The 24451-nt window shown below is 35.5% G+C and overlaps 1 protein-coding gene and 1 pseudogene across 2 annotated transcripts in view; one reads left to right on the forward strand and one right to left on the reverse strand.

The window, feature by feature from the left end:
• The window catches only part of FILIP1 (filamin A interacting protein 1), a 167671-nt gene that overhangs the window by 137529 nt on the left and 5691 nt on the right, over window positions 1-24451 (reverse strand). The gene's annotated exons all lie outside the window — the stretch shown is intronic.
• LOC123633008 lies at window positions 6492-6884 on the forward strand (annotated as a pseudogene).

The raw sequence follows: 24451 nt of genomic DNA on the forward strand, positions 1-24451 counted from the left end.
CTATACACTGTCTCTGATCCTGCTTGGTTTTATTTTAACAGACCAATTTTTATTGCTTCTTTTCTGTGTCTGCAATGATTCTCTGCCACTGCTTACTGAAATATTTTTTTAAATTATGAGTTGAGTTTTTTAAAATGCAGTTTTCAAAATATTCATTCAGCATGTTATTAATTACTAGTATGAATTTTTGGCAGGACTGGACTAAAGAGGAATAATTGCTTTAACCACATTATCTAACTAAGGAGGTACTCACCCTACTAAAAGAATTTTTGCATAAAACATAAAAATGAATTTAGGAAGGGCATATTCTTTTGGAGATGTTGAAAAAGAGTTTCCCACTTCATTCTCAGTCCCCTTAAGCCCTATCATTCAATCATTGTAAAATTTTCAAAAGAAATAGGACTTTGCCATTTACAATGCTCTTACCATGCCTGATACAAACAAGCTCTGAATCAATTGCTTTTTAATATCCCCTTGAAATATCCACCCTGTCATTGTTATTTATATTAATGTCTACATCCCTTATGGACACATAATTTTCTGTTGTTTTTTTGATACACTGATTTAACAGGAATGCATTTCAATTAGTTTTTCCAATTGTCAGATAGTTCCTCTCTCTTAATATTTAGGTTAGCCACACACTCTGCGTTCCCAAGAGAATTAGAAGATAATTTTTAGAATCCTCAAGTCACTTATGTGTTTCCTGGGAACCAACTTTCCTAAATATTTACACTAATCCCTTCAAGTAAGTTAAATAATTATAAGTAATTCAAATCAAATGTTATTTTGAGAAAAGAAATGCTACTAACTCCTGGCTCTAATTTTCATTTTATCTGGGAAAGCACTTAGACCCCAACATAACCAATAGAGACAGCAGCGATCCTGTGACTAGGAGTCCCCAGAATTCCTTCTGCCATTAGCTCTTCACCTAAAAGACAACAAAAAATCTCCCCAGCCCAGTCAGTTGGAGCATGTCTAAGGACTCTTTGGTTGGAACGCCTTCAAGTATTTGGTGTGGTCTCCACAACTGCAACCTTCTTCAGGAACTATGAGGCACCATCAAGCTAACTAGAACCCTCAAGATATCTTTGCTAAGTCTCAACAAATATATGAGGACTAAAAAAGGATAGACACTCTCCCCAGAATTTAGTTAGCACCCTTAGGTGAAAGTCGCCTTTCTGCTATTCTAAAGGTACCCGGCACTCATACACCTTTTTGATGACTTAAAGACATTATATGTACATTAACATATTTTAAAAAACGATCTAAATATTGTTTGGGGGAAAATTTATCACGTCTTAGACTGAGTTTTACCTAGGAGTAATGTTGGATTTCAAATCATTTCTGTAGTTTATAGTTCAGGATCAATAAATTATTTTACAAAGTAAATATCTATGAATTTCAGCTGTCTTAGAATGAAAATAATGTCAGAATCACTAATAATGATTTTCACTTGCCACTGAGGCTTGATTTAATACTGAGATAGGAAGTTCTCCTTTTGGAAATAGGAATTCATCCTCTATTTCTGATAGTTCAATGTGAGCTCCAGTCCCAATTATGCTTTTGTACATCTTATCCCAGAAGATAACCAAGACAATTTGGCCAACAGATACTGTAAAAGACTGAGCTTTTCTGAGTGTTACAAAAAAAATCTGTTGAATTAGAATACTTGTTAGCATTTTTTTTCCAGCTTTGGTGGACATGATTTGTTTATAAGAGAGATAAGATATGCTGATAAAAATAGAACTGGCTCAAACAAACTGATTTATGAAGAAATATTTAGTACTTTCAAATTTTTCTGTGGCAAACATGTTATGAGTTATGTAGGTACATAACTCATATAGGGTTTACTGTTTACTGTAATAACCCCCACAAACCTCCGTCTTTAACTGAACTTTCACTTTTGTACAAATCGTCTCATCAAATCTGACTCAAAAGAAATTGAGTCTCTCCTACACTTTATGTTTTTTTTGTTTTTTTTTTTTGAGACAGAGTCTCACTCTGTTGCCCAGGCTAGAATGCCATGGTGTCAGCCTAGCTCACACCAACCTCAAACTCCTGGGCTCAAGCAATCCTCCTGCCTCAGCTTCCCCGGCAGCTGGGACTACAGATATGCACCACCATGCCCAGCTAATTTTTTCTGTATATATTTTTAGTTGTCCAGCTAATTTCTTTCTACTTTTAGTAGAGACAGGGTCTCGCTCTTGCTCAGGCTGATCTCGAACTCCTGAGCTCAAATGATCCGCCCACCTCAGCCTCCCAGAGTGCTAGGATTACAGGCGTGAGCCACCGCGCCTGGCCTCTCCTACACTTTAAATCTAAACTGTAGAAAACCTCAGCCCACAAAAAATTATGATAATAACAATAATTAACACATGCTGCCCTACTATGTGTTGGCATTGCTCTAAGCTAAATCATCTTGCATAACTATCAAATCTACCCTATAAGATGGTACATTAGTCCCATTTTACAGATGAGGAATCTAAGGCACAGAGAAGTCAAGCAATGTGTTAAATATTTCTCTGCTAGAATTTGAGCCCAAGCAGGTTAGGCTCCAGAGTTTATTCTGTTACTGCCTCTCATGACACCATATTGGCTTAGACAGAGAATTTTTTCCTTGCCTAAAATTATGTTTATATATATTTTTAATGGTGTCATATGGATTTTTCACTTAACATAATCTTAGGACTATTTTTCTAAGTTTTCATAAAGAAAAAAACCAAAGTTCATTGTTCTCAAAGCACAGAACCAATTGAGAAGTTTGTTCTGATTTGTAACACAATTTCCTTCAGGAAACTTACAGCTTGAGACCCACAGTATAGTAGGAGCATTATCCCTGGATCTGAGGGACATAAGGCAATTATTTAATTTCTTTAGACTCCTTTTATTATCTCACTCACAAAATGAAGGTGATAAATTAGGTGGTCTCCAGATTCTATGCGCTATGCCTAGACATACAAAACATTCAAAAATTCTTACTGAGCACCACTTTAACAAGGGTAAAGTTTGTGCTTGCAACATAGGTGCTCAGCACGAGCAAGGACAGGCTGTGAGTGTTCGTATGGGGCAAAAGGAAGTATTTTCTCAAAGGCACCTACAAGAACTTTGAGGTGGGGATAAGGGCGAAGGTGTAGCCACCCAGGGGCCATCCAGATGTAGGATACACTGGTTCCTAGTGCCCGTCTCCAGCAGTGTGTCTTTACCTCTCTTCTCATACTCTCCCTGCTCCTTTTTCATGCACCATATTTGTTTCCACACTTTCTATCCTTTCTCTTTCTTCCCCTACCAACTGTGAAGCCCACGTGGACCTGCCCTTTCTAAGTATCTCATCTCTTTAGGGCCCAGCCCTAGATATATTACAATCAGAGGTGATATTTTAAATATTTGACAACCAATAAGAATGGATGTCAGCTATAGTGCTAAAGTGAGGTTCTGAGGCCCCCTGCAGTGAGAGAGGCCCAGAAAATCCCAGGGGATGGACCACATGGCTAGAATGGCAGGGAAAGCGGCCGAGCAGAAGGGACTGACCCAATCAGAGCAGATAACAGCTGTAAACAACTACCGTGCCCATCCTGGTGGGTACCACATGAATATAAATCGTGCTTATAATCAAAAATAATTACAAACAAGATTAAACTTTATTAAGTCTTATCATTTAAATCTCATGTGTGTATATACATATATGTACATATACATAGATATAGTTACAGCTATGCACAGCAGCTGCTTCAAAAAAAATCTTTTCTCTCTCACCCTATTTATTTATTTATTTATTTATTCTGTAGAGACAGGGTCTCACTCTGTCCTCCAGGCTGGAGTGCAGTGGCTTGATCATAGCTCACTGTAAACTTGAGCTCCTGGCCTCAAGAGATCCTCCTGCCTTGGCCTCCCAAAATGCTAGGATTACAGGCATAAGCCACTGAACTCAGCTTCCTCCTCAATTCTAAACTCTAAAAAATTCTGCCTCGAACTCAAGCCAAGCCCACTGCCCAGTCTGCCTTTACTCCCCTGGTACCCTAGGCCTCTCTGGGATGCAGAGATGGGTCATTCTGTACAAGCGGCCCCCATCCCTTTACTCATTCCGAAGAAATCACTTTCCTATTATCTCTACTTCTCCACTACCCCCATCAGGACCACAGGCCCAAGAGCAGTTTAGGTGAATGTGGGAAAGTCTGTGGTAGGGAAATGGGGGCAGGGGTGGGGGTCAAAGACTGTGGCTACTCAGACATTTATTTATTCTTCACTGCCACACGATTTCATCTGTACCTGAGATCTTCACAATGGCCACAAAATAAAAAGTGAGCACACTATATATAAGAAACATGAAGTTAAAATATTAATACTTGGCTGTTAGTAGAGAAAAAAGAAATTAGATCAGTAAGAAAACAATATGCCTGGGAGCAAAGGGTCATAAGGCCAGGGCCAGAGTCTGCATTCAGTACCATGTCTCAGGGCATGTGTGTATTTTAGAATTGCTGTTCTCAGGGCACAACAAAAACTCACTGTTGTGCCGCCTACATATCCCATACTTCCTTTTTCTAAATTTTAATCTCAGGGAAAGAAAAAAATTCACTTACTCAACATAAACACTTCTTAGTACTCAACATTCAATATACAGAATAAGAAGCTAAATCATTTAATTATCTTGTGCTATTTTAACTGGTTACTGTGTGTGTGTTTGTGTGTGTGTGTCTCTGTGTGTGTGTGGTGGCAATGAAACTAAAAAGAAAGAAAAATAACTAGCTAATTATGTCCAAGTATAAACATAGCAAAATATCTTTTCTTTTACATAAATATTCAGTTTTGGATTACTCAATTAAGAAAGCAAATCAGCCTAAAATAAACAGACTGAATGAGTTTTCTGTTAACTCACATGATTCCTCTGAAACTTCCAAAACAGTTTTCTGGGTATCATAAACTAAGGGTCCTTTGCATAGCATGGGCCACATAATATATTTGACCTAGAAAACAGCCAGAAAGCCTTAACAGGGGAGAAGTATAGTAAAAGAATTATAGTTAAAAGCAATATAAGTTAAACCTAGAATAAGATATCTAATGTTTCTTATGTTATTCATATTAATTCCTCTAGATTTCATGACCTTAACTCAGAGTTGGTGAACTTGTTGCTTATCACTCTATTTCCTTATCCAGAGATGTTTGAAATGGTCATATTTCTGAAAGAAGGTGCTAATTTAATTGTTCATAGTTAAGAGCTAACAGGGTTAAAAGCAAGGTAGAGAAAGGAGAGGACGGCTGAAAGAATTGCTATGCTTCTGTGGCTTTTTAAAAAAAAAATCCGTGCTGTATGAATTAAAACCATGGAAAACTATCATGATGTCTAAATATTTAAAAGGAAATATTATGCTTCACAGAGGTCATTCTGGCACAGATGTTGGACTGTTCCATGTCTGCCCTTACGAATCCAAGACATCAGACCCTTGATGTCATCCTTTTAAGACTATAATGCTCCGCAATTTTGATTAACTTGTTTTTATGAGACTCAAGGCCTGATGCTCAAGTACTTACATTTCATTATTTCATTTTTTTAAATTAACATCAAGATTTTCTTTCCTGTGACTAAAAGGAAATTATTTATGCTGCAGTGGTAAATTAAATATATTTAAATTATAGTAATTTGTGTTTAACTGCTAAAAATATTATGAGGGTAGGAGGAAGTTAATACCAGTGTATGTCCTAACACAGTATTGATATTAATATTAACAAAAAACATGAAAGAGCTTTCTGCAAAAATCACAGAGAAAAACCTGCACACTAAACATCTATACTTGCAGGAAACATTTCCTTTTTTAAAGCCAAAATTAATGCCTGAACATTTTGTAAATGTTTGCAAAGCAAAATTTATGAACAGGTCTCCTAGCTTATGCTAAGAACAAAATGACGATATTTTTACCTCACAGCCGACAAATACAAACCTTCTGATGTACAAAGACTTGCAGTTCATTAACAGAGAATATATTTGATTACTTATAAATAACATTATTTTCATCCTATATTATTCTCCCTAATCTGCACTTGCATATCCAGCAGCCTATTCAACTTCTCTGCTTTTATCTTTAATAGACGTCACAAACTTAACATGTCCAGAACTTAACTTCTGGTCTTACCCTCAAACTGCTCCTCCTGCAGCCTTCCCCACCCCCACTAATGCCAACTCCATCCTTTGAGTTGTTAGGCTGAAACTCTGATTACCCCCCTTCTCTCACATCCCCATCCAATCCATCCGGAAATCTTATAGTTGTACATAGAAAATATATCTAGAATCTAACCACTTTTCAGCATGACCATTGCTACCACCCTGAACCTGGTCACCATTATCTTCCCCCTGAATATTGCAACAGCCTCCAACAGGTCTTCCAGCCCATTATCTTGTCTTCTTAACACAGGAGCTAGACTGCGCCTTTTAATACTTAAGTCTGGGAGCCACTACAAGCTTGGGAGTAAAAGTCCTTTGCAATTCCTGCCCATTGAAAGAACTTGACGGTGACCAGAAAGGAGTAGGAGATGGCACAGTTGTTAGCTGGGGTCTAGAAGATGATGATGACATGACACTTATGAGATGGACAGAGATGATAATTGGGCTTCCAGGAACAACTTATGAAAATTGAATATATGGCCTTAAAATAGAATGTGGACCTAAATACCCAGAAGTACCCTCCCTTTGTAAGATTTGTAACAAAAATTAATATGAATAAAGTTAATAGTTCTAATGGAGTGGAGATCCAAGAGCCATATTAGTCCTAGCAAAATGGCAGCATTCCTATAGATAGCATCAAAGTTGTTCCGCAAGAGCTTTGGCGCCTAATGATGTCTAAAAAAAATATGAACTCCTTCAGCCACCTGAAAGACAGTGTTACAGCAGTTAATCTAAAAGAAAAACCACAGGCCTTTCTCTTTCCCTCCCATTTAATATAAACAGTCTTCATTTTCCATAGTAGTAAATTTCCTAGATATGTCTTGTAGAACTCAAAGTACTGGAAAGGATGCTCCCATTCAAAGGCAATTTATCTTACAGTGCTGCAAATGATACTAGTTTTTTTGTCCATTTGAAATATATAAGTTGCGCTATAACAACAACAAAAACCTTAAGTCAGATCATTTTCCTTTGCTGCTTTAAACCCTCTTAAGAAGAGTAAAAATGTCGAAATTCTCACAATGGCCTATAAGACTCCACTGGATGTGCCCATCTGTCTGTCACATGTCAGATCTCTTCTGCAGCTACTCTCCCCCTTGCTCATCAGCTCCAGCCACATCAGCCACCCGCTGTTCCTTGAGCACCCAAGCACATCTCTGGCTTAAGCCAACCCAGGCTGTGCTCTCTGCCTGGACTACTCTTTTCCCAGAAATTCATATGGCTTACTCCTCACCTCTTTCAAGTCTTTACTCAAATGTTACCAGCTCTGCAAGGCACAGCCTGACTATCCTATTTAAAATTATAATCCTTATTTCCCTACAAACATCCAGCACTCTTAATTCCTCTTACCTTGCTTTACTTTTTATTTTTCATAGCATTTATCACCTTAAAACTTAAGATATTTCAAACTTATTTATTATGTGTGTTAATTACAATATCTCCCCCAGCCCCAATATGTAAGCTCCACTAGGGAAGTAATCTTTGCCTGCTTACTGGTAGATGTATCCCAAGCACCTAAAGCAATACCTGACATATGGTAGGCACTCAATAAATACTTGTTGAATTATGAATGGATGAATGAATGCAGGGGTTTATCAAATAGGGGGAATTCACTGCTAGTCTTCATTCATGTATTCATTCATCAACAATTTTATCAATTACCAAGTACCTATTCTATACTCAGTATATATCTGTACTCCATCTTCCTGTTAAACTTTCTGACAATTAAAATCTGGAATTACATTTGATATAGTAACCTATAGAGATAAAACTATTGGTATGTAAAGGACCTAAATTAAGAGATCGACTAGGTCAGTGCTGTCCAATAGAGCTTTCTGTGATGACAGAAATGGTCTCTATCTGTGATGTCTGGTAAAGCAGCCACTAGTCACAAGGAGCTATTGAACACTTCAAATGCAGCTAGTAGGATTGAAGAACTGAATTTCTATTTTATTTTATGTTATATTAATTAGCTTAAATTTACATAGCCACATGTGGCTAGTGATTACTGTACTGGACAGCACAGCTCTAGTTCATCCCTCTGCCTCTACCTTCAGCTTTTCTTAAGGTACCCAAGGTAGGTTGTTAACCATACCACTTTGTTTCTCAGAAAAGATGATTAACAACTAGTTACCATCTCCTATTAACTCAGGTTGTTAACTACACCACTTTGTTTCTCAGAAGAGAGGATTAACAGCTAGTTACTGTTTTCTATTAACTATGCTTTCTGCGGTTCATGAATGTGTCTTCTTTTAGAATTATTGTTACTTTGTCAGCGGAGGTAAAGCTTTTATATTATCTCAACCAATTTACAAACTATGAAACCTTCAAAATTTACCCTCTAAATCCAACAGCATACTTTACATAATATAATTTCTTTGACTTTTTTCACTTAGTTTTCCAGTTTTATTAAGGTATAGTTGATGTACAATAAACTGTGCACATTTCAAGTGAATAATTTGATGATCTTTGATATAGGCACATGCCTATTGAACCATCATTATACATAATGTATTTCAAAGCTCACATGACCAGGGCCACTGCTGACCCACAGGACATCCCTGTGTAAATTAGAAAAAAGGGCCCCTCCTGCCTGGTGGTTGCTTTTCTCTGCAAGGACACACACCATAGTGAGAAATAGTGAGCTCGATCTCAGTGCTCAACTACCTCCTCAGTGGGATGCCTTCCTACAGTGAACGACATTCGCAATCATCAATGGCAGTCGTGCAAACTGGTCTGTTAAACTCATTTTCAAAACGTCCTCCTAGGGTTTTGAATGTTACACTCTGGTTTCCATTTCAAGGTGGTAGAAGGGAAATAGATTGTAGTCTCCTCTTCCCACTGGAAACCACTGAATTTTTAGAAAGGATTTTTTTTGAAATTCATATAATTGGAGAACATTATCAACCTTTGGAGGACCATGAACTTCGAGAAGACACTGGAAGGCAGAAAATAGATGGTATTATAAGGATGATTTAAAACCACAAATCAAAAAAAGAATAGGAAAGTGCTGCAAAAAGTGCTGGGAATGGATACAAAGGACAAGAGGGCGGAGGACGACAGACAGTGTGATTATCAGAGGACAGCAGCAGGAACAGCAAGGTTGAACCATGAACTTTCTCTCCACCAACCTAGGCTACATTGTGAATCAAAGAGCAGCAACAGGAATTGTCTCCAGCTGAGAGCTATGGGTGTGGAAGCTTGAGTAGAGAAACAAAGTGGCATCCTGAATGCCCTGGATGCTTTGGATGGTTGGAAGCACCAATAGGAATGAGACAACTCCTCTCCTGCCAGAAGCTTGGGCCTCTTAGATACCCTGCCCAGTGGCATTCTCATCCCGCCCATACACTCTCTTTTTTTGTTTTTTTCCAAATCTGAAGAATGGGTTAAGTGTATTTTTTTATTTCAAAATATTAATTAAGGGTTTACAAGTGTTTCTGTTACATGGATATCCCATATAATGCTTAACTCAGGGCTTTTGGTGTGCCCCTCCCATACATTCTCAAAACAGACTGAAATACAAGTTGCAGCAGCAAACCCTTCCCCTCCCTCTAAGCAGCCTGCAGGGCACATAGAACAGAGAGCCTAATAAGGAGTCTCAGCTACAAGGATGAACATTCAGGAATCACTAAGCATTGGAGGAAAGCCAATACTATTAAAAAGAGATTTAACAGAGTTCTTTGTTTTTAAAACATGAAGAACTTATACCCAGAAACCAAAATTAATATAGAAGTCAGAATAGGACTTTAGAATAATTATAACTCAGATCCACAGAAATATTTAAGAGAATATTAAATCCATAGAAAATAAAGCTATTAAAATTTTTATCTTTTAAATACTCAATAAGTAGGTCAAATAACAGAATGAACACAAAGAGCAAATTGCTTGACTGTAACATTAAGCCAAAAATTTCTTCTAGAATGCAATAAAAAGTGATGAAGGGATATAAAGTATAAAATAAAAATTAAGAATCATGTAAAATAAAGCCAAGTGTTCCATCATCCACCTAACTGGAATTACTAAAAGAGATTATTAGTGGGAATAAAAGGAAGATAATATATACATTAGTTTAGTCGGTGTTTAAGGACCAATCAAGTTCTGAGTAAGATAAATTTAAATAAAAATCCATACCTAGATATTATACTAACATTTTAGAAAATCAAGAATAAAGGCTAGAAATGCTAAAATCTTGGGAAAGAAAAACAGAATCTCTTTGATAACACATGAATGAAATAAAAGGAACAAGAAAAAAATGTTAAGCCTGTAATTTGATACCCAATAAAACTATCATTCAAGTATGAAACATGAAGGAACCAGAAAGTTTACCATCTACAACAATTCTTTGATATAACTGTGCCAGCCAAAATAAAAGTACATATAGTAATAAGGAGGTTCTGAGAAGCAGAGTGAACAAAAAAATCCATTAAATTACATTATTAACCCTAGATAAGTGTTGATGTTTTTTAAACAATAGTGATTTTTAAAATAACAATATAGAACTAAAATTCCAAATTATGTCCATATGGGAGGAATTGGAATAGGAGGGAATACTTCAAGAAAGATTGAAGCATACAAAGATTTTGGGTTTGTTTAATGAGCATAGAGACACTGATTAATTCTGGATTTTAATAGAAAATATACTCAGTTATATGTGCTAAAAATTGAATAGGATTTACTAGAAAAACACAAATACAATTTATTATTTTTACACTATCAGAAAAAAAGCAGAAGAAAATTAAATCAATCCAACAAAGGCACAGAAAACTTGAAGTAGTGTTCAAATATATAACCCCCACCCACCAAAAAATTTATCAGGTCCACAAAATTTTATAAGCAACTTTTACCAACTCTTTAAAGAAATGGAAATTTATATTTTAAACAAACAAGCATGGAAAAAGATGAGAAGCTACCAAGCCTCTTAAGATTGTGTCATAAGCTTTCTAAAAATTTTAAACAAGACTACATAAGGAAAGAAAACCATATCCTCTTCCATGTACAAAGATGGATGCAAATTGCTAAATAGCAATCATTAAAAGAATAATGTGCTATGATCAGGTAAGGTTTATCCCTGGAATGCAAAAGATAGATTTTTAATAGTAAACAATGAATGTAATTCGCTAACTTAGTCATATGATTTAGGAGAGAAATAATTTCAAGAGATGCCCCGAAGACTCAAATGTGATTATATATGTACACATAATGTATAAGTGTGTGTGTGTATATGAAAACAAAGAACAAAAAGAAGCTTCCTTAGTTTGATAAAGGGTATCTACTTCAATATACAGCAAGCATGATACTTATTAGAAATATTATCTCTAAGGTCAGGAACAAAACAAGAATGCCCACTGCCACTGCTACTATGCAACATTAGACTGGACATCTTAGCCAATGGAATTAAATAAGTAAAACCATATTAAGTGGTATAAACATTGAAATGTAAGAGACAAACTGCTCTTATTTACTGAGGAAATGATAGAAAATTCAAGATAATCAAATGAAAAATTACTATAACTAAGAATAGAATTCAGTAAGATGGCAAGACATAAAAAATCAACAACTTTTCTGTATATTGCCATTGATTGTTTTTAAAATATAATTGAAGGAAAAAAAATCACATCCCCAATAGCAACAAAAATAATAAAGTCCCTAGGAATAAAATTAATAGAAATAAATGAAGCCTCTGTGGAAAAAAATTACAAAACTTAACTGAAAAATCTTAAGATGACATGAATAAGAGAAAAAATGAAAACCTAAACATTTTTAAGATGTAGGTTCTATCTCAAATTATAAATATAATTTCAATACAATCATATTCAAAATACAAATAAAATTTTTCATGAAATTCTAAAATTTATACAGACAACTGAATGAACAATGGTAACTAAAGTCATTTTTCAAAAAAGAAAGATGAAGAGAGAGAACTTGTCCTAATAGATATCAAACAGAAATTACATGTTTGTGGTAATTAAAGCCATGAGATATTGATGCAACAATACACAAGTAGTTTGAAGAAACACAATAGAGTCCAGAAACAGACCCACACACAAACAGGAATTTTATAGAGAGTGTAGTCACTATGATCACAGACTCTACTCAACTCCTGGGTTTGATTTCTTGCTCTACCACTTCTTGACCATGTGTTGTTGGTAAGTCACTTGATATCTCTCTGCCTAAGTTTCCTTGTCTGTAAAATGGGGAATAATCATAGAACCAACCTAATATGTTTACTAAAAGTATAAATATGTATGTTTGTATCTGTACATGTACGTAAACAACTCATTTATGAAATATGAACTTCAAATCAAGAGAAAAAAACGGTATGGTAGTTCAAATCAATGAGAAGAACTAACTAAACATTTGTAAAAAATAAAGTTAGACTTTATATTATATCACTCACAAAAGTATAATCAAGACTTAAATTTTTTGAATGATAAAGAAATTATTAGAAGAAAATGCAGGCAAATATGTATTACCTTGGAGGCAGGAACACTGTCTGAAATAATATACAAAAAGCAACAGCCATTAAAGAAGATGAATTTGGCTGGGTGTAGTGGCTCATGCTTGTAATCCTAGCACTTTGGGAGGCCAAGGTGTGTGGAATGCTGGAGGTTAGGAGTTCAAGACCAGCATCAGCAAGGGCGAGACCCTGTCTCTACTAAAAATACAAAGAAATTAGCTGGACAACTAAAACCTAGAAAAATATTAGCCAGGCATGGTGGCGCACACCTGTAGTCCCAGCTACTCAGGAGGCTGAGGCAGCAGGATCACTTGAGACCAGGAGCTGGAGGTTGCTGTTAGCTAGGCTGATGCCATAGCACTCTAGCCCAAGCAACAAAGCAAGACTCTGTCTCAAAAAAAAAAATGATGAATTTAACTATATCAATATTTAACACACCTTAATGACCAAAGCAGTATAAAACTGAAAAGGCAAGTAAACAGAAGAAGATATTTCAACGTAAATAACAACAAAGGATTAGAATCAACAAATCATTTAAAGAAAGAAAAAAAATCAATCTAATTGAAAAGTAGGTCAATGATATAAACTGGTAATTCACAGAAGAAATAATAAAAATGGTCAAGATTTGTCTAAACTGGTACTCAACCTCACTTTAGTGGAGGAAATTCAAATTCAATGAATATATTCATACACAGCTGGAGGGAATACAGGTACAAGTATAGCCCCTTCAGAGATCATTTTGTATACTCCATCACCCTGAAATTCTACTGTTAGTATCTACCCCAAAGTCACCTAACCATGTGCCCAAGGAAGCAAGTACAAGGATCTTCATTGCAATGCTATTTTTTAACAGTGAAAAATTCAAAACAACCTAAATATTCACAAAACCAGGAATGGCTAAATAATTTTGCATCCTTTTTAAGGAAAACCACATTGCAATTTTCTAAAATGAGTGGATCTATTTGTACTAACATGAAAAATTGTCTGAGCCATATTGTTAGGCGAAATAATGTACATATCAATTATGTTGAAATACACAGAAAAATATCTTCTCCATGGCCAATTCCCTGGAGAAGTCTGGAAGCATATACATTACATTGTTAATAGTGACTATATCTAGAGTGAGAACTAATATGGGGGTACTGGAGAGGGGAATAATCAAATGGTACCTTAGCTTGACCTATAAAGTTATAATTTTCATAAGGAAAATCTATTACTGAGGTAATTTTAAATGTTTTTAATGTACAAATTATTTTTCTATGTCATAAATGTGGAAGATAAGAAAAGTGATGAAGTTACAAAGTACTGTAAGCAAAATTGCTTTAAACTGGAGAAATTGGGTGCCAATAAATAAATAAATAAATAAAAATAAACTGCAGAAATCAATGAAACAATAGTCTTTATAAAGTCTAAGCTTTTTCCCCTTCATTTATAGCACTAGAGAATCCAAACATGCAGCATACCATAGGTATAATCCTTTACCCTCTGGCTTTACAAAATGAAAGATAATCCTGGGTGGGGCTTAATTTTTTGTGGCCATTTTTTGGATGAAGTTTAATTTACTCTCTCAGGCTGCTGTGACATAAATGCTCCTTAATTTCTAATATGATTACTCTGGAAACAAGTTGCTCTCTTAACACAATTGTAACATTTGAATATTAATTCAACAGAATAGTCTTCCTCGAGTCTTAGTTCAATTTTCACTGGGAGAACAATTTTGCAATCTAAGAATTATCCATTTTTTAACATTTTGATTCCCACATTGACTGGTCTGTGATAAGGTGTTAAAGGACTAATTGAATTTAGCTTTCAGTGTAAAATGTAAGACTGTGAAGGCCAAAAATACAAACATTTATTTCTTGATAACCACAAATGGCCTATGATTAAGACAGAACCTGATAATTTAAGGAAAATTAACTTGTCTAAAGTGAGAACAGAGAATAATTCATGAATGTACTAATTTTTCTTTCTCCTTCCCCATTAGTCTACATTGGTCTTTAGCTATGACATGTACAAACCAGTGGGAAAACATTAACTATGGTTAATGGACTGAATGGATTTATTTAAGAAGCAATATTTAAAGAACTAAAAGCATCAAATTATCTCCACAACACATATATTGGTCACAGAGACATAATATAAAGTACGTCATAAATTTTACTTCTTCCAAAAACCGCATGTTAAGCCCCATAGAGATTGAAAGAAACAGCACATTTCCAAATCTCAAAGTCTCTTAGCTATATTTTTACTTTTCTTTTCTCATCACCTATTTCAATATTTTCCTACCTTTCTAATTAAGGTCTATACCCTAGAGGGAACACTGTGGGCATGGTAGAGCATAGGCTTTTTCAGTCATAGTCTGGATATGAAATCAGGTCTGAATACTTTCAAACTGACTAAACCTGAGAAGATCGTGTGTTGTTTTTTTAACTTTACTTTATGGACAATCCCTGAGGAAGGATCATTTGCTTTGATACCATTAAAGTGCCTATTTACGATACAATAACATTGTAGGGCCTTAAAAATATATGTCAAATAAATGAACAATGAAAGTAAAATCCAAATGAAAATTATTAAATATTCAATGGAATTTAAAAAAAAAAACAAAATTCTTTATTGGTAAGTGGAAAAGTATTAAATAGAAAATTGGTTTTTAAAATTCAAGGGGAAACACTAAGTTCATTCCATTCCATTCAAAGGGAAATAATGGAGGCTCTCTTGAAAGCCATTTCCATGTATAACAGACAAAAGTCAAATATGATATAGATAGAAATAGAATCTTGGGTGCTCTCCCTGACTTAATGCAAGTTTCTCAGAAAAATTTTAATCACTACAAAAGCCTCCAAATGGTGAAGGCAATAATAGTGGAAAGATCCCAGTAAGTACAAGCAAAGGATTCACAATCCTTTAACCTCCTTTATATAAGTTAAGAATCCAGGAACTGAGCATGAAGACTGCAGTGCGACGAAGGGCACCCAGGAGCTCTCCCAGAGACTGCACCAACCTTCCTGGGCTTTGGTCCCCACAAAGGCAGCCAGCACCATGAGGATCATTTAAGACATTCCCATTTGCTACTTTTAAAGGTGTTTCATACCCTCTTGCCTTCTCTCCCTCTTTTTAGGACTATACACTTATTTTTTTTTTTTTTTGAGACAGAGTCTCACTCTGTTGCCCGGGCTAGAGTGAGTGCCGTGGCGTCAGCCTAGCTCACAGCAACCTCAAACTCCTGGGCTGAAGCGATCCTACTGCCTCAGCCTCCCGGGTAGCTGGGACTACAGGCATGCGCCACCATGCCCGACTAATTTTTTCTATGTATATTTTTAGTTGGCCAGATAATTTTTATTTCTATTTTTAGTAGAGACGGGGTCTCGCTCTTGCTCAGGCTGGTCTCGAACTCCTGACCTCGAGCGATCCACCCGCCTCGGCCTCCCAGAGGGCTAGGATTACAGGCGTGAGCCGCGCGCCCGGCCTATACACTTTTTTTTAGATATGATGTCTCGCTATGTTGCCCAGGCTGGCCTTGAACTCCCAGGCTGAAGTGATCTTTCCACTTCAGCCTCTCAAGTAGCAGAATTATACACTTTAATTAGAAAGGTAGAAAAATATTGGAATAGTTGTAAAGAAAAGAAAGTAAAAATACAGGCTAAAGACTGAATTTGGCAATGTGCTGTTGCTTACAATCTTTATGTTGCAAAGTTTTCAATCAGTACTAACTGTGTACAGGTGTGATTGGTAACACACGGGCATGTTTTTCTAAGTTTGCTGTAAGGTGGAGGGAATGGAAGTTCAGTTTTCCCGGAATAACACTGGCCAACAGACCCAAGCCCCAAGCCTGCCTGAGGCATATTTCTGCTAGTTTAGCTTCCATTTGCTTTATGAGAATATTAAGGCAAATGACTAATATTAATTACTAGAAAATTTATATATTTTAGTGAATCTCTTTTTTGCACTTTCTGAAGTTAAACTTGATGGGAATCTGGCATATTTTAAAATACTCAGTTTTCAAACACTTCCAGTATAGGCAGTTGAATTGAATCCAGTATATATTGAGTATCCACTGTACTTAGTTTAGCCATATTTCAGGGTTGTAGGGAACACAAAAGAGGTATGACTTTCTGCCCTTCAAGAGCTTCCAATTAGATAGGAATACAAAACAATAAGGTGAAAATGAGCAAACATACAAAAAGGTATGAAATCAACTGCTACTTGGAAAATAACTACTTGCCAAAATATATAAACCCAACAATGTGTCCTTAAGGAACAGAAAGAACAATGGAATCAGAAAATTATATTTGTTATTGAGGAAAATGGGAGGTACCTGGTTTTGATTTTAGTTTTGTTTTTATAATGGACTTTGCAAGATAAACACCAAAACACCAAAGTTTTTGTTTTTTTTTTTTAAAGTATTCACCAAGACTGGTGCTTGCTAGTAAAATGGATACTGCACCAATTGGGCATATTTAGTATTTAGAGGAGATACCATTGTTAGAATGTGATGGAAGAAGATAGTCTTCCATCTGGTTATATTTAAAAGAAGATTCCATGTAAAAGATAGAACTCAAGTGGAAGAAAAGATAGTGCCTAAATGACTCTATCTGTTTCATGAAGAGTTGAATTCCAGTAGTTCAGATCAGAAAAAAAAAAAAAAAGAGCTACACCAGCAGTTCTCAAACAGGGGCAATTTCACCCTTCAGGGGACATTTGACAAGGTCTAGAGACATTTTGATTGTCACAGCTTGGGGTCAGGGAGTGCTAGTGAGTAGAGGCCAAGGATGCTGACAAATACCCTACAATGTAGAGGACAGGGCCCCCACAACAAAGAATTAACCACCCCAAAATGTCAATTGTGTTAAGGTTGAGAAATCCTGAGCTAGACCACCTGGGCAGTCAAAGGCAAGACTTTCTGCTACAATTCATGCAGCAAAACAGGCTGATTAAAATAAAAAATGATGTGAAAGTTATAAATAATGGAGTCATATGAAAAGCCAATTGAGATTACGGCCTTCTTGTGTCAATAAAGTTATACTTCTGGTATCAAAAAAAGACAGTTTTTGGTATTAAAAACAACTGCTTTGCCAAAGATGCATAATCTAAATCTAATCATGAGGAAATATCAGACAGACCCAAAATGAGGGACATTCTACAAAATAAATGGCCTGTAATCTTCAAAAGTTTCAAAAAAGGACTAAGGTTATGTTACAGACTGAAATAAAGGAAAGAGACACAACTAAATGCAATGTAGGGTTCTGAAATAAATTCTTTTGCTATAGAAGACAAATTGAGAAACTTGAATAGGTTTTGAGGATTAGATGGTAATAGTGTATGAATGTTAATTTCCTAATCTTGATGTTTGTGTTGTAGTTATATAAAAGAATATCTTTGTTTGTAGGTAATATTCACCAAAGAAATAATGAGACAAAACATTGAAAATTACCCTCCAATGGTTTAGGGTGGAGGTGGAGGAAGAAAGGTTTTTGTACTGTAGTTCCAATGTTTCTATAAATTCATGATTGTTTAATTTTTAAAAAAATAAACAAATGTATTCTTAGGAAAGCAAAATGTACATGCATATGTTAATCAAGAAATTTTTTACTTAAAAACATAGAGACATGGTTTTATTTGGGGCAATATATAATAATCCCTATGAAATCTATGAGTACCTTTTAAAATCTTTTATAGAAGAAGGTAGGGTATAAGTAAATACATTTATATATAATATTAATACATACAATTTTGGCACCATGACCTCCAGAGGATATCTTAATAAATTATGAGTTTAAATGAAGTATTCCTTATCTATTTGGCCATGTGAACTAATCCATTAAATTATTTTACAATAATTCAACTTTTTTCCGTATTAAATATGATTCATGCTCGCTGTAGAAACAAACTCACACATTTATCTCTCCAAACGGAGATAACTACTGTTAGTATTTGAAATATAGTCTTCTAATTTTTCCAATAGAATCTTAAAGTACTTTCTGTAATGCATTTATTTTTACTAAATATATTATTTTATTAAATAGTCATTTACTCTCTCAAATTTTGTCTGCAAAGATTGTCCTTATGTGAATGTACTGAAAGCAACTCAAAGTCTACCTTTTCTTAACAGTACCCTATTATTAAAACATATGTTTGTTTCTAATTTTTCACTTTAACAAAAATGCTGCACTCTTATAGCTGTGATTCCTTAATTGTTTTTAGTTAACACCTCCCATGCTGTATTTATTGCCACCTCCAATTCCCGCAACCCCAGGACAAGAAGTAAAGGAAGAGGTAACTAGCCACATGTCAGACCCAACAATCTCATGAATTTAGGAATAGTCAGTGTATGCAAACAGAGGGAAAGAAAGTAGGACCTCTTCTCTGTAACTTGTGCATCCCACTGAGACGCTAGTGCTTTTTTTTCTTCCAGCAGTGTTTGCTCGGGGAGGGGTCTGCAGTTGACATGGTGACAGTAGGTGAGCTGTTCACTGGGTTCCCCAGAGGGAGTCATTCCTCTTTCTATTAGAGTATCGCACTCATTAGTTATCTAAAGAGGATAATATCAGACAGAAGTATAATGGATCTCTGTTTTAAAGTGAGCATAATTAAGATTTCTCCATAAAAATGCATCTCAAGTATAAATCAATGTTAATTTGAATTGCAAAAAAAACACAGTCTGGGCTGGTCAGTTCAAGTAGCTCTAGAGATGCCAATGAAGATTGAAGATTTGCTCTCACTAAGAGCAGATAGCTTTCAACAAGGACAAATATAATTTATAACCTGAACTAGTCATTTGAGGAATCTGGGATGAAACAATGGATGGCTCAGAGCTAACTCAATTCCTCTTCTGAAACCAGCCCACAGTCCTTGTTGTATTTATGGTGGCCAGGCACTGTCCATCTTCCTTCCATTCCCTATGAAGGACAGCCCAGCACATCTTAATAATATAACATGTTATTATATATTATGATGATACTATTACTAAAATAATAAAAGATCTTTTCTGAGGTTTAAAAAGTTAAAATGGCTCTGAATATGGCTTACATTCTTGACTCTTCGATAGTATCTTTGTGGGTAAATTTTTTTTCATGGTGAATTTTATATACAAATCAAATGTATCAAATATTAGAAAATCTATGAGGTAAAAAAATTATTTCATGAGCTTCACTGTGTTTTCTAAACTCTAGTTATCTGAAGTTCAGATAAGCCCAAATTTTTGATGACAATAGGTCAGATCATGTCTTAAGAAAGAATTCAAAAAATAGCATGATTATATCTATAAAATGGGAATAATAATTATTATCCTATGCACATAAAGCATTTAGCATGGCTCCTGGTACATAGGAAGTACCCAATAAAAATAAACTGTGATTATTATTATTATGTCATTTTTTTCTTTCTAAAGTCAATAGCTATAATAGTTATATTAAAATTAACAATAATGATTGTCATATTTACATGACACTTCATAGATTGGGTCTATTGGCGTCATGATTCCTAATTTGTCATTCTGTTTAATTGGGCTCTAAGTAACAGACACTGGGAAAATTTTTAGATAACTGTTTCTATAGTTAGGGACAGATCACACACAACATAGGAGGTTACATGTAACCTTCTGTTTGGTGTGATCCAAACTAGGCAAATAAAGCAGCCACTATTAGTGAAGAAATAAGTTGAGTAAGAGAAAGTAATTACACAACAACATTATGCAAAATCTGTTCAAGAATATTTCAGAAAATGGTGCCCAACCTATTCTACATACACATTTTAAATATCCATTTATAACTCTCCTTTTAAAGTTAAGCTGTTGCTCCAATGCACTTCTGAAAAATTTCTGGAATTTAGCTGAGGACTTTAGGTAACAAAGATTCTGACCTTTTAGTATATTAAATACCCTTTACCATCATTGTACTCAGGCCATGTTCTCCCAATATCTTAGTACAATAGGTACTATTCCCCTTCAAAGCACCAAATTCCAGAAAAGAAAAACAAATATCAAAACCTAAGAAGAGAGGCACGTCAGGCCATCTTCTATTCCCAAGTGTCCGTTTTGACCCCTCATTGAATGGTAACTTGTTCTACAAACTCAGTTCCTTCCTCCAAGATGGATATGTCTCAGAGAATGACTGGGATTAAGAGTTTTAAATGGAAATTGATAATAAATCTTGAGGTTGAAGGTTAATCATTGATAAGAAATTATCCTTTGTGAATAACAATTTTCTCTACAACATTAATAAGTCTCTTGATCAGTGTAGTTTTCATAAATACTGATATTGAAAGAGGATCTAAGACTGGCTGGAGCAGAAGAAATAACAGAAAGAGGGTTCTTGCATGATCTTACATATATGTGAACTCATAAAAGTAGAAAGTAAAATGATGGTTACCAGAGGCTGGGGCAGTGGGGAGGGAATGGGGAGTTGTTGATCAAAGGGTACAGAATTTTAGATAGACAGGAGGAATACATTTTGAGATCTATTTCATAGCAGGGTGACTACAGTCAATAATAATGTGATATATTGCAAAATAACTAGGAGAGTAAATTTCAAATGTCTCACCTTTTAAAATGATAAGTAATCGAAGTGATGAGTATGTCAATTGGCTTGATTTAATCATGCCACATTGTATACATATATCAAAATATCCAATTGTACCCCATAAATGTATATACAATTCTAATTTGTCAATAAAAATAATATGAATGATTTATTTTCAAATTTTTTAAAAGAAAGAATTTCTGAAAAGAAATAGGAGATAATAAGGAATAAGCCCAGAAAAGCATGTAAAGTTGATTAAAAAGCCTGATCAGAAGGTCTCCATGGCAGGGAGGGGAACAGAATTGCACTTATCAAGGGTTGAACCCAGAGGGAAAGGGAAGGTGGGAAACAATTCCCACAAGTCACAGTGTGATTATGTGAGGGAGACTGAAAGATAATATGAAACAAGGACACGAGAATGTTATTGGCTAGGCTGTTTAAAGAAATGGGGGCTACATATGGACAATGTGATGAATTCATTGAAGAAATGCACTGTTAGCTAAATTACTTGTTCTGGCAATCACTAAATAGAAGTTGGAAATAAAGCACAGTTGTTGCCATTATTCAAATTTACATCGTAATTAACAGAATTCTATATGATGCCTGGGCTCGCTCCTCTTTACCTGTGGGTATGAGAGAAGTAAAGAGATCTCATTCACTTGTGCCCAGTATGAAAAAAACACTTGCAAGGATAATTGACATGGCAGGGCAACACTACTCATCTCAGCACATGCTCTGCAGGACCAAACAGCAAAAGATGATCTAGACGGCCAGTTTGGCTTAAAATGCTTAATGCTTAGCTTCACTCTGGGTAACCTTCTAACAGTGGCTTCTTCCAAAACAGGGCTTCCCCAAAAGAAAGCAGAATGTTAGCACATGAGGTCTTGAGTGAGATTTTACTCACATCACTGCTTCTTACCCATTCACAAAATGTCCCTGCTCTCAGTGCAGCAAGAAGCAGCTGAGAATCATGTACCACCCTCACAGGACCCCCCTCACAGGATGCATTCACCCCACACACCACTCTGTAACTAGGACCGAGGTTAGCACCAGCCTCTCTCCATCCCCCATGCTAACAGGCAGGATCGATGGGTAGACATCCGCCAAAAAGTCCGTCATCCGGGGTGCCAGAGGCATGATGAGACAGAGAAAGCATGAGCTCTTATACAACAGGTACCTTGGGAAATACCGCAAAACAGGCGGTGTTCTGGATTCTAGGAAGATGTGCAACACGATGCTGTGGCTTGTCTGTGAATTCATATATATGAATTAATAAACTATATGACCTTGAGAAAATTAAACTGTCTGAGTCTCAGCTTCATCTCTCATAAAAAGAGGTTAGAGTCAAACACCTCTGAGCATCTACCAGTATCCACAGATGTTATGGCAAAACAATTTTTTTTCAGATTTTTTTCAAAATCTTTTGAACTTAAAAGATGGCCCGGAACTTGTGCTTTAGTACCCCTTTCCTGGATCAGTCCAACCCTAATAAGCCTGAGTAGTTTTCTGCTAAGTAGTGATCAAAGGCAAGGAGTTCCTTGGTCCAGTGCCACATTTTATGCACTTGCTCCATAGTCCCTCACCCTCAGGATTTAGTCATAAATGTATCCATTTTGGCTATCGGTGTATGTTTTGATAATAACATTACTCAGGAAATAAGTTGCCATCAAGATGTACTTGACATTTCAGTGATTAGGCAGAATGGACTGTGCAGCCTTGTTTCAACAACTCTAATCCAGCAAGGTCCCTCCTAGGAAATCCTATTAAGCAACTAAGGAAGAAGTATGTTGGCTTTTCTTTTTAAAAGAAAAAAATAAGAGTCTCTAGGTCTGCCAAATTTTTAGAAGTCAATAGGCAAGATTTGAGAATAGGAGGAAGAGAAAACAATGCACTCTCAAAAGCATTGCATGTGTTTAGGCTCTTCTAGTTTTCAAAATGGAAGTGCCCTTATTTTTCTTCTGATTGTAAGGATTGTTGCCACATATTGTTGAATTGTTTTTCAGGAAGCTTGTCCCAGCTGATTTTCCCACCAGCAATATATAGGGACCATTTCCTCATACCATCACCATACTGGGTGCTGAATTGTTTTGTCTTTGCCAATATGTTGGGTAAAATAATACTACCTTCTTTTAATTTGAACTTTTAATTATCAGTAGGGTTAAACACTTTTGCAAATTATTTATGTCATTTGTCCATTTTCCTGTTGTGTCTCTTTTTCCTTATTCATTTAAAAGAGTTCTTTATATTAAGGATATTTGTCCTTGATTATTTTTGTCACAAATTGCAGTTTGAATTTTAACTTTGTTCATGAGGGTTATTGGAGATTTCTTTCAGTGTAAAAGTTTCATTCAGTTTTTCTGGAGTCAAATGCTTTAGTCTTTTGTTTTACTATTTTTTTGTCTTTCTTAGGAAGGTCTTCCCCACCTCACCTATATACTTTTTTAAAATTTTTATTTATTTATTTATTTTTACTATAGTATTTCATTTTCATTTTTTTACACTTAAGTTTCTGGTCCATCTTGTACATATTTTGGTATAAGGTGTAACATAGAGATTTAATTTCATTTTCTTCCAATTATTTCAACCCTGTTAATTGAGTAATTCATATTTTCACTACAGTTTTGAAATGTCTCTTTTTTCTAATGCAAAATTCCAATATATAGGTGCATATTTTTCTGGACTTTCTACTATTTTCCCTTGATCTCCTTATCTGATGTGAACTGATTCTGATACCACTACCAAAGTACTTGAATTAGTGTGATTTCAAAATTCTTTTCTTTTTTCAGAGATGGTGTCTCACTATGTTGCCTAGACTGGTCTAGAACTCCTGGGCTCAAGTGATCCTCCTGCCTCAGTCTCCTGAGTACCTGGGACTTCAGACATGCACCAACACACTGGCTCAAAATTCATTTTAATATGTGGTAAGACAATACTCTCAACTCGTGCTTCAAAAACTTCCTGGCTATCACACAGGTTCACTGCCTAAGCAGCAGTTAGGCAGTTGAAGTGGAGTGTTGAATATATGTAAGTATTTTTTCAAAGTGCATAAAACTGTCAAAGTCCCAAAGCAAATACTTTCATAGGAAGAATTCATCACCTGTTTCAGACATATCGAGAGTGGTCACTGTTTGGAAAGAATGCTCAGCAATGTGGGTGGTGAGGGTAAGGAATTTTCCAGCTCACGAGGTGCATATTTGGCTGGCTCATTTATGGCCACTAAAGATTTAAGTATGGTGAACATATATGTATATAGTGGATCCTCTTCATCACATTATTTTTATTTATTTTATTTTATTATTTTATGTATTTATTTATTTATTTATT

This window comes from Lemur catta, chromosome 2 (genome assembly GCF_020740605.2).
Source record: "Lemur catta isolate mLemCat1 chromosome 2, mLemCat1.pri, whole genome shotgun sequence".
Taxonomy (NCBI): Eukaryota; Metazoa; Chordata; class Mammalia; order Primates; family Lemuridae; genus Lemur; species Lemur catta.